The sequence below is a fragment of the Panthera tigris genome, chromosome B2, assembly GCF_018350195.1.
Source record: "Panthera tigris isolate Pti1 chromosome B2, P.tigris_Pti1_mat1.1, whole genome shotgun sequence".
In the NCBI taxonomy this organism is placed as follows: domain Eukaryota; kingdom Metazoa; phylum Chordata; class Mammalia; order Carnivora; family Felidae; genus Panthera; species Panthera tigris.
In genome coordinates, this window is record NC_056664.1 from 58,152,280 (window position 1) to 58,170,142 (window position 17,863).

The following is a 17,863-nucleotide window of genomic DNA, read 5'->3' on the forward strand; positions in this document are numbered from 1 at the left end:
TTACACAAAGGAATGTAAAATAACAGCCCTAAATTCTACAAAGGAAGATTTCATGATAATCTGAGGGACTTGTCCCTGTCTGGGAAACAGAGGGATACAACTTACAATTTCATATTACTTTATGATGTTTCGTTACCTGGTAATTCTCACTTTAGATGAATATAATTTGCCCTCTGAGTTGTATACCATCCCAGCTTGCGAAGGAACAATGTAATGTACTAGCTTTTATCCATTACTTTGAACCTAGGCACATGGAAAATGTGACTGATAGTTTATTGACACAAATGCAGACCAAGATCATTACTGTGGATGAAATCTTGTAATAATCCACTGTGACATGACAAGTTTCTAGAGATGTATCTTTAAAAATGTCATAAAAATAAATTTCTTTACTAGAACAACCTAATCAGACTTCACTTTATTTAGAACAATGATAATCACAAATAAAACAAGTCTAGACAGACCATGGAAGAAAGAAAAAATGTTTATATATTGGTAATTTTAACAGCACAGTTTTTCATTATTTGAATAAGAAGCTCACATTTTCATTTTGCAGTGGGCCCCTCAAGTTATTTTAGTTGACCCACCATAGCTAAAAATAATCAAAAAGTCTTGTCCACCCTCTGAGTAAAAAGGGTTAGTCATGCAACAATTATTTCAGAGACATCTCAATAACTTTATAATAATTAATATTTGGTTTTTGAAAACTAAAGCTATTTACTCAAATTGAGAAAATAAAACCATGCTGTGATACCATTTCCTAGAGAAATTCTTAATGCAGATATTTAAAATCTAAACAGGAAACAAGGTCAAAAGTACAGGCAATGTTTATATATTTCAACCAAGGAACTCAGATTATAATCTTATGGGCTGCAGTATCGATTTTCCTATAAAGACGAAAGAAGAACATAATTATCATGACCACATATAAGAAAGTTCTATGGTGCAAACATATCAGTGTATTATTACCACAGAGATACGGTTAGGCACATTAATTGCTGATGGTACCCAACAGGTTACAAATCTACTAGATGTTCAAAATTATTTTATTTCCTAGTTGAACCTATCGTTGTTTATCAGACAGTTCCATCCAAAGCTGCTATTTTTCTATACGCATAAGGATTTGTAATTTGTTGTCTAACACAAGTCCTTGATTGTTGTCCTGAATAACATTAAAAAATGGTTATTTATCAAAAACATTCTATAAGGACCTTAAAACAATGAGACAAAACCTCCAAATTTTCAGAAATTCCAAACTATAGTTTACCATAAAGGTTAGTGTCCTAGACTAACTCCATTAGGGGTTCATCGTCCATGTGGTGGTGAGGGAAGTAGAAAAATCCTTATCTTGGGAAAAGAAAACAATTGAATAAGAAATGTTATTTAGTCTTATTTCATGTTAATACTTGTAGAAATGTGTCACTACTTACTTCACTGAGAAGTGACCACTTTATATTGAGCAATGAAAACTATGAAGCCATGCAAAAATTAATACAATAAAATACACGAAGCTACTGAGATTATAATAATTCTATGTAAAATACATTTACAAGCAATTCCAATGAATGTTCTAAGTCTTGAAATGCATTATTGTATTGCAGCTACAAAATTTACATTAAATGCTCAACTATAATTTCAACTCATAAAAACTGAAAAATATGAGAATGACTGATATTAGTCTTTTAGACTTAGTACTTCAGTCTAAGGTCACAGGATCTGTAAAACAGTTAAAGGATTATTAGTTTGCCTGTATTTCTCACCTTGGGGAACAGTGGTCTATGGAAGCAGAACAAAACATTTTTTTTTATTTGCTGCTTTTAATGCTTTATTTTATTTTAGTTTTATTTTGGAACCTAATTTATTTGGGACCTGTATTCTAGCATAATTAAGCAGAATGAGACCATACAGCATTTATGCCAGAGAAGGGTAATGGCTCCACTCTGGTTGGTACCTCTCACATGTCTGGGGTGGGGTATGTTTGACGCTTGTCACTGCATGGCTAAAAGTCAGAGATCCATATAAAAGTCACACATCCAGAATCTGTCCAGAAAGAACATTTGACATCTCATCTAATTTTTGTTGTTGTTGATGTTACTGATTCACAAGCAAGCCACATTCTGTTTATAGAAAATAACCAATTCCAGTGTAAATTCCAATAAGGAAGAGGATTGATAAGCTCCATTATTTTTATTATTTTGAGACCTGCATACAAATGAATGATACTCTATTTTATAACACTGCATGTGCAAAATGCTTAATTTTCTTGGCCACACACAGTTTTCTTTATTTAATTTTTTTTTTTTTTTTACATTTACTTATTTTTGAGAAACAGAGTGAGACAAAGCGTGAGCAGGGGAAGGGCAGAGACAGAGAAGGAGACAAGAATCTGAAGCAGGCTCCAGGCTCTGAGAAAAGTCAGCACAGGGCCTGATGCGGGGCTGGAACCCACAAACTGTGAGATCATGACCTGAGCCGAAGTCGGACGCTCAACCGACTGAGCCACCCAGGCGCCCCACCACACACACTTTTCAAGTGGAGAAAGTCCTACATTTTACAGTGACAGGGGATCTAGCTTGAGGCCATCCATTACATATGGCATAGTGATGATTTGCAATCTATAGCTTCAGGCATATACTGGGATTTATTAAATGCAATAATCTCTTCCTCTCTTTTGTTAATGACCAAATTTATTTGAGGAGACTATGTTAGGGATTCAGATGAGGAGGAGAAAGAAGAGGTATTTTGAGGGCGTGAAGAGTGAATAATTCTTTAAGAGTAGGAAAAAAAATCAGTGAGTTTTATGAATTAATTATGAGCTGATTACCTCTCCTTTGAAATATCCCCCAGTTACAGTACCTCTCAGGGAATGGTTTCATGTACACAGCGAGGCTGATCATATGCGTTCAGTTTTCCAGTCTTGTGAAAGCTTCCTACACCCTAAATTGAGTATGAAAGCTCCAAAACCACTAGTGATAAAGGAAATATGTAGGCAGGGCAGTAAGATAATTCAGTAGTAAATGTAGAAGCCCGGTGATCTGAGGATTTATTCTACTTCCTCCAACATTGGGCTGTCTTCTAAGATTTATTTTTTGTTCTGGGATAAGGGAAAAGGAGATTCAAAAATGATCCCAGTTGAATTTCCCTCCAGCCAAGTAAGACAGAAGCTAAGGAAAGTTTAGGCTGAGGCTTAATAAATAAATATGGTGTACATGAATTTATTGTATATGACTAATATGTGTTACGAAAGTTTGTTTCAATCATTTGCATTCTTTACACATTTAAATCTGTAATTTATCTGGAACATCAGTGGTAGTGCCTATAGAATGATAGAGTAATTTCATAAATATGATATATGTAAGTAACAAGACATAATATTAATCAGGACCAACATAAAATAGCTTTTGGTTTTATTATATCTGACTAAACATGTAATTGCATAATTATATAAGTTAAAATACTTGGTTGAGAAATTTCAAGGTATGTTTTCTTGGTTCTGTGTACTATAGAGTTTCTTTTTTACAGTTTTAATATGTTTACTATCGATATTCAATTAAAAAAATCATGTATGTCATTCTTAACTACAGATATTTTAGAAATTTCTCACTAACAAATGATCTATTCTTACTGTTCCAACTGATTTTCAAAGAAATTTTATTATTTTACAATAAATGGGATTTTCATATCACGAGATCAAATGTTATAGAGCTTAGGGTATTTGTAGAAAAATCGATTGTTATCCATTCATTGTTTCAAATAGCAAAAGTGTTCTAGATTATTTACTTGATTTTTTATCTGCAAATTTTATTTGGAGATACTGTCTACTATCTATCTGGAAATAAAGGCTAAAATATGTGGACTCATTATAAAGACAAAATAATTGCAGAATCATTTTCACTTTAAAACAACACAAACAAAAAATTAGATAAACAAAACAATCAAATTATAATGTAAACTGAAAAATGGGTAAAAGATGCCAAAATATTACTGCTCTTTAGTTGAAATATAAGTCATCATATTTTAATTACTGTTACATCATTCTAACAAATAGAAACCACTATCAAATCATTTTCTATTTCTACTGTAAGACAATTTTATAGTGCATAGATGACTATCTTTGTTAAGTTTTGACATATATTTATGTCTTTATAGATCAAAAATGTTGATGAGAAGTGTTGGCTAGGAGTGCCTGGGTGGCTCATTTTGTTGAGCATCCAATTTCAGTTCAGGTCATGATCTCGTGGTTCATGAGTTCAAGCCCCACATCAGGCTCTGTGTTAACAGCTCAGAGCCTGGAACCTGCTTCAGATTCTGTGTCTCCCTCTCTCTGCCCCTCCCTTGCTCATATTCTGTCTCTCTGTCTCTCAAAAAATGAATAAACATTAAAAAATTAAAAGAAAAAGAAGTGTTGCTTAATTGGCAGTCTTTTATGAAACTGAACTATTATGAAGACTCTTATTTTCTAAAACAGATATTTTGCCATTCAGTGAGTTTTAGAAACAACAAAGTCTTCAACATATCATCCAGTAGCATCATTGAATCATTTTTCCAGTTGGCAAAGAAATCAGGAAATGAGCTGAAAACCACTAGGGCCACACACTACTAATCTATAAATTAGATTTTCTAGTTAAAAGAGATTTAAATCCCAAATTGGATAAGACTTAGAATGAGAAACAGATGCTATTTGTATTGTGCTTCTTATCAGATAGTGGGTCTCCTGAGGTCACATTAAAGTGACACAATCAAAGCATCTCATCACCTGTTCAATGTTAGGTTATTTTAGATATTTGCTAGAATGGTTCTGGAATGTTCATAACCAACACTCAAGAAGAGTTTCACTGCCTGTATGGAAGTAGATTAAAAGTTAAATAATCTGCCATGTGCATTAATGCAGTTAGGTAGTATAAGAAATAACTGTATTAAAGCTTAAGCTAAAAACAAGGCAGCAACTGTCAAATGAATATGTGTATAATAATTCATACACATTGTACACACTAGACTAAAAGTAATCTAGTTTTAGAATACACATAAGTAAAAAAGAACAGTTCTGGTTTTGTTGAGGAAGAAACGAAATATGATCAAGAAATCTTTAACTCAGGGAATATTTATTTTAAATTTTAAACAAGAGTAAAAAAGAATTGACAATTATTTTGATCACCTGGATTCAAAAAATAATATTTGACTGCAAACTGTATACTAGAACACTCTTAAACAATATTTCTAGGTATAGTGGAAAGACTTCTGCTCAGAACTATCAAAATTGGAGATAGATATGTTTTTTGTTTGTTTTTTTAATGTTTATTTTTGAGAGAGAGAGAGAGAAAGACAGAGTGCAAGCAGGGCAGGGGCACAGAGAAAGGGAGACACGGAATCCGAAGCAGTCTCCAGGTCTGAGCTGTCAGCCCAGAGCCTGATGTGGAGCTCGAACTCACGAACCTGAGCTGAAGTCAGAAGCTTAACCAAATGAGCCACCAAGGAGCCCCCTAGATATGTTTTTTTTTTTAATTTAAAACTCAGAATAGATATGGGCAAATTTCTATCAATATTTTCTTAATCTTGTAAAGTAAAATTCTCATATGCAATTTAAGGGAAAGCAGAGTGTCATGTATCCTACTTTCTATTTTGGCTTTTTGGTTAAACAAAATATACTAATATCTGGTAATAAATTCACATAATTTTTTAAAAAAGGAAACTGTTTTATTCTTTCTTTTGAAATATCTCTCCAACAGTTAATTTTCGTTTTCCATAAAGTTCAGGAAACATTTTCTAAGCATTACAATGACCTTTCTGAAAGATGTGTAATAAAAATGCAGACTATAAGTAAATTGACAGGGAAGCAGGGATTTAAAAAGTAGATAAATACATATGAACATACATAATATCAACTATTTATAAGCCTAATAGGGGAATAGAGATTTAAAGTGTGCAAAATAAAAATAAATACATTTATTTTGGTAAGCAATAATATTTTTTAACTGAGGTAAATTCATGTACAATAAAATAAACCATTTAACTGAGGTACATTCATGTACAAATAAAATAAACTACTTGGAAGTAGCATTTAATACATTCATGTTGTACAAATATCACTTCTATCAAGTTCCAAAATATTTTCATCTCCAAAGAATATTCTGTGTCCATTAGGCAGATACCTAAGCAACAATGTTTTAAAACTTATTAGCCCTTGGGATACAGAAAATTTGCATTACTATGTAAAAATTCAGGAGAGAAAAACTTTATATGTTCTTGAAATATTATGAGGATTCTACATTGACAAATTCTTCTACTCATAGTAACTTCAATTTTAGTGGAAATAGTTACCTGTGAACATTTTGTTTGCTTTATATGGAATATAATTCAAAACAGCTGTAAGTAGGGTAGAGTCTAATTTAATTTCTTTGACTCAAAGTGGAGGAGTATACATCTTATAATTTCATCTCATTTCATTACAAGTGTTATGTACATTCTTACACAGCCTTTAAACCATAGCCTCACTAGGTTGCTGTGGCCCCCATAGTGGATATAGAAAAGGAACCACTGGGGTGTGAGAAAGAAGCATTTGAATTCTCATACTTTTCAATTTTTATATGGGCTATGTTTTCAAATGTTTATGATGAAAGAGTACAATAGTTCATCTGTATGTTTTTTAAACAACTATTTGGGGAATATGATTAACTAATTTGGTGTCATTGGGTTTCCAGTATCCGTCATGCTTTTTCCGTGGCTCCCTCTTAAGTATTTTGAGTCAGTTCTACCCCAATATCCATTCATAGCAATCTTCTGTCCAGATTGTATAGAAGCTAATGTTTTTCTTATATGGATAAAGTAAGTTTGACAGCTCATCCCTCATTGGTCACCCCAATTCTCTAAATCTTCCTGCAGGCTGTCTAATGTCCTTTGGCATTGTAATACGATTCACCTATACTTTTACAGATTGTAAAAGGCTGGACAATTTGATCATTTCAATTTTCTGTGGCTGATTAATTCTGCCACGGTATATGTCTGGTCTTGGAAATAGGAGGGCTCAGCAGATTACTAGTTGCTAAGAGCTTTCTTGCCTGGAGCTGTCTTCCTCAAAGCAACAGTATGGGAACATAATATTTCTCTCTTTGTAACTGTCTGCAGGCCACCAATCTTAACCATCCTACAAGTAAAGGTATAGTTAGTCAAAGTAACACACATTAAGCTTAGTTTTTGTGAGTGCAGAATACACTACAGTATGAATGTTGATAAGGATCAATAAGAACTTCTAGTATTCAAAGGTCATATATTCCAGGTCCAGGGTAATTTTTCCTGACTCTTTAATAACACAAGACTTGGGCTAAATATAACTACCTTTCATTTCCAGCAATTTCCTTCTTTGGGCAATTCCAATGCTTTTCTGAAATCTTTTTTCTTCTCTACATCTCCCTTTATGATAGCCCTTATGTTACTATCAGTTTTGATCTGTGGTTGTCAGAATAATTTAATGGCTCCTTCATCCCTCTCAGTGATCTGTTCAAGACATTAATATATGCAGAAGAAAGCCCTAGAATATTCAGGACTCACACTGGGAGTTACTTCTCTCATACATCCCCATTCTCTCTCCTTCTGCTTTAGGATTTGCCCAGGGGTTCACAATTATCTTCTTCTTTATCTTATATTAAGTCTATTCCCCCCAAAATACATGATTTGAAAGGCAATAATTATGTATGTCACTTAGATTGAAGTTTTGTTTTCTATGCCTGATGATGAATATTGTCAGCTATTGTTTTTTTCTTTGATGCTCTTCATATAATATCTACATATATATACAATTGATATCAACTAGAACTGTTGCAAATAAATATGATTAAGAATATAGCACTGATAAAAAGTGCTTAGAACATATATTTTTACTGCATTAGTAGTTAAATTGTACTGTGTGGTACTTAAAAGCAAAGAGACATTTTCATGGTAACTTTTGTTTTTGGGTCACATATTATATTTAAAGGCATATAATTCACTAGGAAACACACTAAACATACTTAATTATATATACACATAACACATTTCAGAGATGTTGGCATTCCAGCTACTTTAAGGAGGAAAATTTGAGTACTCAGAAATACCGAAATAGCAAACATGTCAGTGTCAAATATCTGTCAGTTACCTTGGTTATAGTGCTTATCTCTGTCTATTTTGTGGGAGGAACAGAAGGCAGATATTGAAAATTATGGTAAATAGACAATCTGTTCTTTGTTTATCATTGCTGTACTAGTTTTAAATCTCTAAGAATTCCTTTTTCTTTTTTTTAAATATCTGGAATCTAGTTGATTAGTCCTTGGCTATGAACTTCCATAACTGGTGGGTCATATCATTCTGCCAATTATTCCTTAATAAAAGTCTCTCCCAATTCCTGTGTCTCTACCTGAATTTCCACGGTCTACAAGATTGGCCTTTGTAGCTAAGTATTATATATACTCGAAATACCTAGCCTTTCAAAAGAACTCATTTATCATGGCGCTCCACAAAAAGAAGGACATATGTGAATCCTGTGTGGCCAGAGAAGACAGAGGTTGAGAAAACACAGTGGAATCTGAATCTTCCAGATGTTTTAATTACCCAAATGGGTGTGGGAATACTAGCATGCCTTACACAACATCTTTAACTATTTTCAACGTTAAGAATTTAGAAAATTATAACTTCCATAATTTTAAAAATCCTATATGCCAGAGATTTTATGAGCACATATCTTTAACACTAGCTGATTATTTCTTTAAAAAAAAATTTGGGGCGCCTGGGTGGCTTAGTCGGTTGGGCGTCCGTCTTCAGCTCAGGTCATGATCTCACAGTTTGTGAGTTTGAGCCCCGCGTCGGGCTCTGTGCTGACAGCTCAGAACCTGGAGCCTGCTTGGGATTCTGTGTCTCCCCCTCACTCTGCCCCTTCCCTGCTCATGCTCTGTGTCTCTCTGTCTCTCAATAATAAATACATGTTAAAAAAATTAAAAAATAACTTTAATGTTTATTTTTGAGAGAGAGAGAGTGTGTGTGTGGTGGGGGGGAGGGGGTAGGGGAGGCAGAGAAAGAGGGAGACATAGAATCCAAAACAGGCTCCAGGCTGGCTCTGCGTTGTCAGCACAGAGCCCTGACGCACAACTCAAACTCACAGACCGCGAGATCATGACCTGAGCCACCTAGGCGCCCCAATACTAGCTGATTATTTATATTTTCTTACCAAAATGATGAGATATAAAACACAAACATACTTTCACATGTAGTACACTATTAATGTAGACTGTATTTTGCTCACCTTTTGTTCATCTACCTTTAACATTTTTCTGTTATCCAATTTCTAAACGATACAACACTTAGAATTTATTAGAAGCTCCATTGTTTTCTAAGACTAAAAAACACAGAGTTTGGAGATAGTTTATTTTTTTTTTTTTTATTCTCTTCTTTAAGAGTTTGATTAGACCCAAATGTTCAAAGCATAGTTAAGTGAAAAGTGGCTATTGCTAACATTTGAAAGCTTACTACATGCCAACACTATATATTGTAGGTCATGCACTTGAGCCCTTAGAATTCAAAAGGCCATAAGAAATGGTTTCACTACTATTATGGATTGGATATCTTAATGATCATTCTAAAATTATTTTGACAAGTCTCCCTGAATAAATAAAATAAAATAAAATAAAAGGTTCAAAACCAGACTCAAGAACCTAGATTCTGTTAAGCAAATATGCCATCAAAAACTGCGAAGTAGATTTGAAGTACCATCTGCTCTTTGGTACCCCAGATATTGTGCTACAGGGGGATTCTATGAGGATAGTCAAGTTATAGTCAAACTTTCTTTAGGCTGTCTCTTTCCTTTTTATGTTGCATGAAGCATGTTTGTTTGTTTTGTTTTGCTTGCTTGATTGTTGCTTTTAAAGATTATTTATTTATTTTGAGAAAGAGAGAGGGAGAGAGAGAAACCCAAGCAGGCTCCATGCTGTCAGCACAGGACCCAAGGCGGAGGGGGGAGGGGCTTGATCTCACCACTGTGATATCATGACCCGAACCAATACCAATAGTCTGAGGCTTAACCAGTTGAGCCACCCAGTCACCCTGCATGAAGCTTATTTTTTAAGCCTACCTGGAAATTCTGTGAACTACATCGTACTCTATACAAAATTCCTTTCTGTTTACACTAAGTTGGACTATACTGCCTGCAAAGAATAATATTAAAATAAATGTAGTTTATAAATTAGGTAATGGAGGCTAGAAGAAATTAAATGACTTGCACAAGCTTCTGTGACTAGTCAGTGTCAGAGCCAGGAACCCAGCTTGTCTGCTTTGGGGTCCATAAGTATAGCCATTGTGCTTTTGTGCATTTTTTCCCTCTTTCACAGACATTTTGACTTTTGATATTTAAGTAAATGATAAAGTTTGGGAGGAGTAAAATCTAGTATTTAGGCATCACAGAAAATATCTTAATATCGCTAATAATAGAATGCCTTAGAGTAATTGGAGTCATTTATATTTTCTAAGGATGTTTTATAATTGTATTCTATTATGTGATTCGGGATTAATTTGTAGAAAAAAATGGTTTTTGGTTTACTTTATAAGACTCAATTTTCCGTATGAACATGATATTTATTCCAAAAAGGCATCAAAATGACTAAACATTTTATTACCTGGCTATCTTTACAAAGCTATTCTTTACAAAGATTTTGCCAAAAGCTAAATATATAATTAAACAGGCAGCAAAAGAGGTACTAAAACTAAATCAGCTTGTTTCTCAGGTTTCATATGACAAATTTTGAGTCTCATCTAGTGGCTCTAGATCCAAGAAGTAATACAATAGTAAAGAAGAGTACAGAAGCAAAGAGCCCGAGAGTAAAGAAGGCATGAATAAAGACAAAACCATGACTTTGAATTTAAAGCACTAATGAAAGCAGTAGTAGCTAACACCTAAATAACAGTAGTAGTAGTAGAAATAACTAAATGGTGAATAAGATTTTTTCACCAAAATGTGTCATAATGTGTGTTAGCCATAGAAACCTAAATTAGAAAGAAAATAAAAGATAAGAGAGCTAGGGTTATAAATTTAAAAGTCATCTGCATTGCCATTCCCTTATAAATGGCAATTCAGAATAAATCATGTCACAAAAGGAATTTAAAGGCTATTTTACATGTCTATATAAATATTCATTTATATAGAATTGCATTTTGTATTTATACATTTATAAATGTTAAAACACAACAGTCAAACATATCAAGATAATATTTGTCCTGAGACTTGTTCTATTTGAAATTGCTCTTTTAGCAAATTATGAAGCAAAAATTATTTCCACCCAAAACAAATATATGAATTTAGTGTACCATAATAGAGCCATAAACTGACCTCTACATTCTTTAGGTATTAAACATTTAATATTTGTCCTTTAAGTTGAAAATTTGGTTCCAAACTTTGTTTCAGAATTAAGCTCCATCTAGTTGTTCCAAATTCTTTTGACTGTTATATTTGATTTATAACAGCATTTAAAGTCCTCAGCAGCACCAAAACATTCCATTCCATTTAATGATATGCTTGTAGGCATCTACTGTTTTTCAATCTGAGACTTTAATTTGAGCAAAGACTTTGATTTTTAGTCATTAGATGCATATAAAATATGAATGAGGAATAGGACCACAGCAGAATTCAAGCTGTGATATTTCATAGCCTGTTTCCGAATACCTTAGATCTAAGATTCTTTCTACAAATTTAAGATGTGTTAATTTAGCAAGTAATTTACAATACTTGCTAAAATAATACATGTAAGCTTCAAAAAAAAACTTTCATGATTGTAAGCACTGGGATAATTATAGTTCTCTGACTTATCTTTATTTTTAGTTGAAAACAGAGCTGTATTAAAATTGGAGCATTATTGTAGTCCTTTGTGCTTCATGTCTTACATGTAAAATAAGACAAGCAGGCCCCTTCTACTCAGTGCACAATAAATCTTCCTGCACAGAGTTCACAATAACATATATGTACTGTTATCCTACTATGTATCATAGGTAGTTGCAGAAAAAAAAGCATCCTGAAAAACCACTCAAGAAACAGATAATTGAAGATAAATTTCAAAATCAAAATCAGCATATTTCCTGAATTGAAAAATAATAAATCTGCAGTGCTTTTTCTACAGACATGGAATTTCTTGACGAAGTTGTTCAGGAAGAAGAAAAATTTTAATATAGTCACTTTGGCATTAGGCTCATTTATACTCTTTCTTTAAGACTTGGTATATGGATCTTCACAAACACATACTAAATTATTATCTAATTTAAATGTTTTAAAATTTTTTTAATGTTTATTTTTGAGAGAGAGAGAGAGAGCAGAGGAGGGGCAGAGAGAGAGGGAGACACAGAATCTGAAGCAGGCTTCAGGCTCTGAGCTGTCAGCACAGAGCCCCATGTGGAACTCAAACTCACAAACCACAAGATCATGACCTGAGCCAAAGTCCAACATTCAACCAACGGAGCCACCCAGGTCCCCGATTATTATCTAATTTATAAAATACAAAATTCTTACAATAACACAGAAACCCCTATATAACCTGTTCTCAACCTACTCCCCATTCTTATCTCTTACTACTCAACTCTCTAACTTATGAACAAAATTCTCTCTTTCCCAGGAGAGACATGCCCTACATACCTGATGCTCTCTGTTGGTTAGGAATGTGGTCATCCATAATCTCTCTGTAGAGAAGTCCTACTGTGCCTTGAAAAGTCACTCCTGTCAACTCCTTTTCTTAAGACAATGGGTAGTAATTCTCTCCTCTACTCCCTGACATCTTGTTCAGACTTCTATTGTAACATTTACTACATTGCCTTGGGATTATCTTTTATTTCATCTTTCTTATCCAAAAATTGAATATTGGAATTTTGGAATATTGGAATATTGGAAATTTTGGTGTCATAACTATTCTATAACATTTTAAGATGTATTATTTTAAAATGTATACATCCCTTTCACAGACAATTTTATCCCAATCCTCTAAATTAGAGAGACAGAGAATGTTTTGCTGCCTTACAGAATCAGTAACTAAATGGATTTCATGTCACTGGACTTCAGCTGTTTTGTTTTTTTTCCGAGTTTGCAACTACCTGTACAAAAGAGTAAGTTCTTAAAAGGTAAATTATAGATATGTCTTATTATCACACACACAAGTTCTTTAATGAGTGTCAGTCCTGTGTTTTGTCCTTTGTCGCAGCAGTCCATTGATAGGACACCTGGGAAAAACTCTCTTTGGGAAACCTGAACATCCTTGTTTGCCTCGTTGGCTACTATGCATTCCCCTGGTCGAAACCTTTATGTCTTAGATTAAAAGCAGATTAATACAACTTGATTATAATGCAGGGCAAATACTAATATCATTATATGAGTATGGTTGGATTTTTATCAGTATATATATATATGTATATATATATGCTGTATATATATATATATATATCAGTATATATATATATACTGATATATATATATATATATATACATATATATATATTATACATATATATATATATACAGCATATATATATATATATATAGAGAGAGAGAGAGAGAGAGAGAGAGAGAGAGAGAGAGAGAGATAGGTTACCAGTGATTGGTCAGCTTGGCCCCTGAGTGTTTGGTGTCTTTTGATTAGAACAATGACAAAGGAAAGAATCTATAACTCTCTTCCCTGAGTGATAACCTGAAGAAACAGAATTTGCTCCCAGTCTATATTAGTATTATTATTGTGCTTGTGGTAAACCCCTGAGGGAGTTTTGTTTTTTTCTGACACGAGGACACAGACCCTGTTTCTTTGTCCTTGCAATGCAAGGTGTGCAATATCCTGACTGTAAAGCGAAGCAATGACATACTACACTCTTCCTGGTACAGATTTATTTTCCTTCCTTTACATTGGTCTAGGAGAAAAATAAGAGATGGAGCTAAGTCTAATTTTTTTTTTTTACTAAACAATCTGCTTTGGGGAACAGGGTAATCGATTTGCAGGGAAAAAAAAGAAAACACTCTTATATCTTCCTAAAGAGTAGAAAATTAGTTTTTATTTGTAATGAGACAGGTAGCTATTAAGAGATAAAAGATACTTGGCTAGATAATCAAATTCTTTTTTGAAAAGAATATATCAATATATCACTGATCATTGTATATAGATCATCTCATAGATTCAGTGCTATGATGAACAACTTATCACCACTTCTCTTAGTCTACTTTCACTCAAAGCAAATTATAAGTTATTTTATGCATTTATAAATATAATTTTATCTATATTATTTTACCTAAAGCAATTCTCTTGTCATTTCACCTACTGTTATAGTGGAAACAATGTGCACATATAAAATGAATTGAAATGTATAAGAAGAGTCATCCTATTTTTGGAAAGAAATAATATAACACTGATAGTTTAATTCATTTCTGCTATCTCATTTCAAAATATAATCAGTTGCATTGCAAGAGTAGAATAAATTAGTAATTGAATGGTTAAAAAGGAACTAGAGTTTCTAAATATATGTCACAGGTAAAGAGAGAACTACATCTAAAACCAAAAAAAGGAGGCTGTGATTATCTACAAATGAGTAAGATAACTCACTGCTTTTGAGTTATTTTTAATAATAGCAAATAAGGATGAAATATTGACAATTAGCAAAGAATAAACCTTCAAGCATAAAATTCTTGAAAACAAGGTAACAAAACACTTCATAAAATGAGTAAGATAGCCTCTAGAGGATACTACATGTTAATACCATGGGTAATGGCCATATGTAACAGTGCTAAAATAAGTCAAAGCAAGTGAAAACACCTTTTTATGACATTTAAAAGTTTTGCATAATATTGAAGTCAAATAAATCTTCAGCACAAAAATGTACATTGAATTTTGCTAACCTACCCCTGCACTTTTGTACCCTCATTGAAAGTACAAAGGATATGATGTCTTTTTTTAAATTTTTTTATCACATTTATTTATTTTTGATAGAGAGAGACAGAGCACAAGTGGGGCCGGGGCAGAGAGAGAAGGAGACACAGAATCCAAAGCAGGCTCCAGGCTCCCAGCTGTGAGCACAGAGCGGCGTCGTCAGCACAGAGCTCCACCCCGGTCTCGAACTCACAAACCACGAGACCATGACCTGAGCCGAAGTACGACGCTCAACCGACTGGGTCACCCAGGTGCCCCCCAATGATATGATGTTTAAAAATATTCTATACTTATCAGAATGCTGAGTCCAAACTCTCTGGGCAAAGATAATTTGGCACTGGCCTCCTGTCCTCTCACCCCAAATAGTTATACGCTTTCTATCCTTCCACATTAGCATATGCACTCTTCCATTTTTCTCTTCAACCTTTGCATGCCACACAGACCGGCCTCTCCTTGAGGCTCCACTCTAGTGAGGATTTTTAGATATTATCTTGTATGTAGGGTGACCAACCATTCAGGTCTGCCTACAATGTTCCCAGCTTTAGCACTGAAAATCCTGTATCCCCAGAACTCCCTCAGTCCTGAGCAAACCAGAATGGTTGGTCACTCTACTTGTATGTTCTCTATAACACAGCTTCCGGTTTAAAGCTGCCTGAAAGCAGGAATGGTGTCAGGGCAGATGGAAGCAGAAAAGGAGAGACAGCTAGACTGAAACAATCTACACACTCAAATTCTCTTTCGGTGGCTGTGAGGTATGAAATGAACCAAAACTACTTCCTATGGCTGGAGCAAAGGAAGCTTAGAACTTTGTGCCTGTGTCTCCTGCCAGATGCTGTGGACTCATCAAAAGGACCTAGAAGAAAGAAGCTATTGTGTGGAACAGACTTGAATCTCAATAAATCAGCATGGCCTTTAATTGGGATTGTCAGTTGGAGGTGATGAGCAAGTCAAGGTCACAGTGCCTTCCCAGGGCCAAAAGGAACGGCTACATGTGACCCCAGCCACGGATGCTTCAGTAGGAACCCCGTGAAGTCAGAAACTGACAAAGACAACTGATGAGATGAGACATGTCAAAAGGCCCTGGGGGTTCCAATGAAGAATAGTTGGCCCCTCAGAGCCAGCCATCCTCTCCAATTCTTTGATGTAGCTTCCTGGGAGAAGGAACAGCAAGAAAGGAAAATAAGCACGCTTTTTGAAAATATTTTGCTAAAAGAGACTGTCTTATGTGGGAAATAAAGGACTAAACATTTTCACGTCACATTTTCCTGCCATTGGTGGCTTTGGAGATTTCTTAACTCTACTTGAATTCAGTTAGAGATTTCCGCATAAGTGAGTTGAAACTATCAAATATAAAGCCATTACAATTTTGTCTCTAGGAAGTTGGAAACTCAAGGCTCAGAAGAGATTCATATGGAACAGTGAGGGATGAAGAGACATTTACTTTCTCAATGTAATGTAGAGATGCAGCCTGTTTGAAGGTCAACCACAAATTCTGATTATCACTGAGAACTTACTTATAACTCCCCTTTTCCTGAGAAACTGACTTAGTTTCTCCATGTTTCTCCATATTTAAATAGGAATAATATCAATGCTAATAATAATACCTATGTCCTCACAAGTGGTTTTTGAGAATTATCAGAAACAGCATATGTTTGTGGTAAATATTAAGTGCTCAAACAAAAAATAGCTATTGATGTTATTACTAGTATTAGTTTAATTTCTTTAAAAGCTTAAAAGCAAATAGAAAAAATAAGCACAGATAAAGCATACTGTATATACCTGATGTTTCTATTCTCCCATTTATAATATAATATATCAAATAACATTAATATGAAAATGTAAAAATTTCCGTTGTAACTGTTATAGTGATTGCTGGAACAAATTAAAAAGAAATTAATGGATTCCTCATTCAGCAAGTTTCAGAAGGCAAAGGCTAACTTGTTTCTGCAACACACACATTAGGGGCTCTGTTCCTTGATTACCTATACATTCATGTGCTAGAGTCTGAGCTGAAATCATTGGGTCCCCTGAAAAGCCATTAGTTGTAGCTGACATCAGCTGCTTGTAAAGTTTCTGTAAAGGGCAACATGAGGGTGATATGATAGGGAAGTGGGGCTTATTCTGCTGCCTCTGCTGAGACTAAGACATGATTAGTTTCTCCAAAAGATTTATCTTCTCTTTTTGTTATTTTTTTTTCTATTTATCCACACAGGGAGAAGCAGATAAATGTATGCATGTGGTTCCTAAGGTAAACATGCATATATTTTCATATATTTGAAAATGTGTACACACACTCATATGCACATACAGTCACACACACGTTTCCTTTGATATAAAATTGTTTAAAATTTATTTGGTACCCTGAGTCCCTTTCTATGCAAGAGTGACTATACCTTTTAATACACCACTGCTTCACCATCTTGAAAGAAAATATGCATTTATAGTGTATTGATTTCAAGAAGTATATCTATTGTCTACTTTAGTTTTGACTGTTCCAGTTTTGAAATGGAATTTACTTCATAAAATTACCTGCAGAGTATCACGTTAAAAATAAATTCCCTGTAGAATAATAATATTAAAAATAACTTACTATAAAACCCAACTCTAAAAGGGGAATACAAATACAACAAGCAATATATTGCTTGCCAATTTTTCTTAAAACAAATATTCATTGCTCCTTTTATTTTGAAAAAAAAATTTGCTCTAACATTACAAATTACCACAGATATACAGTAAAAAATTTTTTTTAATGTTTACTTATTTTTGAGAGAGAGAGAGTGAGAGTGTGAGCGGGGGAGAGCCAGAGAGAGGGAGACACAGAATCAGAAGCAGACTCCAGGCTCTGAGCTGTCAGCACAGAGCCTGACACGGGGCTCGAACTCACAGACTGCTAGATCATGACTTGAGCTGAAGCCGGACGCCCAACCAAATGAGCCACTCAGGCGCCCCAAAGGTATACA

The 17,863-nt window shown here is 34.2% G+C and overlaps 1 protein-coding gene across 1 annotated transcript in view; it reads right to left on the bottom strand.

The window, feature by feature from the left end:
- Window positions 1–17,863, bottom strand: part of EYS (eyes shut homolog) — a 1,764,056-nt gene that overhangs the window by 884,068 nt on the left and 862,125 nt on the right.